General features: G+C 47.5%; 1 protein-coding gene across 2 annotated transcripts in view; it reads left to right on the forward strand.

Moving 5' to 3' along the window:
- HOXB4 (homeobox B4) overlaps nucleotides 1-2749 on the forward strand; it is a 32140-nt gene that overhangs the window by 25650 nt on the left and 3741 nt on the right. The window lies entirely within an intron of this gene.

Consider the following 2749-nt stretch of genomic DNA (forward strand, 5'->3'; position numbering starts at 1 on the left):
GAGGGGGAAGCACCCAGCCCCCACAAAAAAAAAAAAACCAAAAAAAACCCCAAAAAATAAAAAACAGGAGAAGAAGAAGAAGGAAAGAGAGAGAGAGAGAGAGAGAGAGAGAAATGAGTGTTCTTAGGCAGAATTAATCGCACTGAAAAAGCAACACGGAAACAGAGAGCACGATAAGGCGGGCTGCAGTGGGGAGGGGGCGGCTGTGGGGTGGGGGCTGTGGGGTTTCTGTAGGATTCCGCCTGCAAAACCTCCCCAAGTTTTGAGGGAGCGCCTAAAACCCCCTCGGGAATTACTCCGAGGAAAAGGAGCCGCGTTTTGCCAAGGTAGGAACCGCTGTGGGCGCTACACCTGGGCGGGCTGGGGGGGCCCGGGCACTGCCCGCTCGGTGCCCCCCGCCCCTGTTTTTGGGGCAGGGACAGCGCTGCGAGACTCCCCCTGCGCTGGCAGGTGCCGTGAGGAGCTTTTGGGAAGGGTTTGGGACTCCTCTGGAAAGGGAGAACAGGCCGGGGGCTCCCCCGGGTCACCCCACCCTGCCTGAGGTGGCTTTGTAATGGGAAAAAAAAAAGCCCCCAAAATCCGCTGTGAGAAACTTCGGCGGCGCGGGGCGGATTCCGAAGGTGTGTGTTTATGAGGGGGGTTTATTTGGGATCAGGGGCGGCCGAGGGGGAGATTTCTTGGAGGTGTGGAGGGGGGAAAAAATTTCTGGTAGACGCTAGGGGTGCTGGTTGGCAAACACCGGCCCTGTGTTGTCACCGGGAAGCGAAATTAAACCCGATTTTTTTTTTTTTTTTTTTTTAAAGGGATGTGGGAGGGGGTTAAAAATCGAGAATAAGGCCTGGATATTTCTAGTCGGACTCCCGTCCTCGGGTGGGAGATAGCGAAGGGAGCGGCGGCTGTGAGAAAATCCAATAAAATAAATCAGTGAGGGGAGTTCGGGAAGGAGGAATAAAATCTGGGAGAGAGGGAGACAGAGAGAGAGGGGGGAAGGATAAAAATAAAACTGACAGGAGCTCTAAGGGGGTCGGTTCTGTAGCGTTATTTTATGGCATCCACAAGCAGATTAGATTTGGCTCCTCACTTTTATGGCAGGTTTTGGAGGGAAAGGTAAATTTTGAGGGTTGCTGGCGGCTCCGCAGCCGGAGGTGCTGCTGTGGGAGGTGGGAAATTCTGCTCGGTGCGGAAAGGTCTCGCTGCTTCTGCTGGAAATTTGGGGGTTTTTAAAAAATGCGTCTAAAATGGTTTTGGGACTGTCTTAGATGCGTTTGGGTTTGTTTCTGAAAGCGCTGCTTGGTTATCCCGGGTTTATCTGGGAATTTTTAGCAGGAAAAGCGATTATTCACCTCAAAGTACCTGAAAAACTCCGTGGCGTCGAGAAGGGGGAGAATTCGGGGATTTTGTTCTTGGCCAGAACTATTATTTTTTTTTAGGGAAAATGCGGGAGTTTGTAGAATCTGCTGGATGTACTTAGAGGGATTTTAATGCAGGGGAAACGCAGGTTTTCCCTGATGCCCTCTCTGCTGCGGCATTTAAATGCAATTAATTCGGGAGATACTTGACCTAAAAATGTTCTGCCTTTTGAAATACAAAAAAAAAAAAAAAAAAAAAAACCAGGGGGGAAAAAAAAGGGGGGGAGGGCTGCTCTACTTTTAATCTCTTGGGCAACTGTAATTTTAAACGAAATCTCAACATGATGCTACCCTCATTAGTTCCGAATGAAGGTTCATTACCTAGACAGTATGAATATTTTATTGCTTTATATCCCTTTTTCGGAAATGAAACGCCTTTGATCTTTTTCTCGGGTTGTAAAAAGAATTGCCTGTCATTAAAAAAAAAACCTGTCGTCCCATCTGCCTTTACATTCTGTATTTCTTTTCATCTGTTTCTTTCTTTTTTTTTTTCCTTTTTTTTTTTTTTTCTTTTTTTTTTTCTTTTTTTTTTTCTTTTTTTTTTTCTTTTTTTTTTTTTTTGTATCATTTACCCGCACACGCACGGCTAAACCCAAACCTTGGGTGACCTCCAAGAACGAAAAATGGATGAAATCTTTGCGCTGCCGATCAGAAAATAATGACGAGACTTTCAGGGCGGGGTGGGGACGGAGCTTGGGGGATTTCGCTTTTAAAAGGCGGATTTTTGGGTTCGCGTCTCGTTGCGTGCCTACACGTCCACATTCAACCTAGGCGCTGATTTTTTTAGCCCAAATCAATGCCCAAGGTGTGGAGAGGAGGGTGGAAAAGTCCTGATTTTCCTCTCCTATGAGCTCTTCAGATCCTGACCCGCTGCCTTAATTAATCGCCTTCCCCCTGACGAGTGAATATTTCAACCCGCTTTACCCAGAGGTGAATCCCTGATCCCTCAAACCCCAAAACTTTGCCCCAGAAGAGAATTGTGGCGGTAGGAGAAGATCTCTGACCGAGGAGGACGCATCTGTCTTCTATATGTACCCTGTAGATCCGAATTTGTGTAAAGGAAGTTGGGTCACAAATTCGTATCTAGGGGAATATGTAGTTGACACAAACACTACAAACCCAGAAGCCATTAAACTCCCCCCCCCCCCCCAAAAAAACGCACCCCAAAACCCCATAAAATAAAAGAGTGGAAAAGAGGGTTTAACCAGAAAACCGCTTTAGGGCTCAAAAGAAATCCTTTGGATTTGACCTCAGCTCAACTCCGGCGCTCCTGCGATAAAACTTTATCATCACTCCGAGATAAAATCTGAGCTGCGAGGGGGGGATTTGGGGAGGGGGGC

This window comes from Corvus brachyrhynchos, unplaced genomic scaffold, assembly GCF_000691975.1.
Source record: "Corvus brachyrhynchos isolate BGI_N302 unplaced genomic scaffold, ASM69197v1 scaffold47, whole genome shotgun sequence".
NCBI classification, from domain to species: Eukaryota; Metazoa; Chordata; class Aves; order Passeriformes; family Corvidae; genus Corvus; species Corvus brachyrhynchos.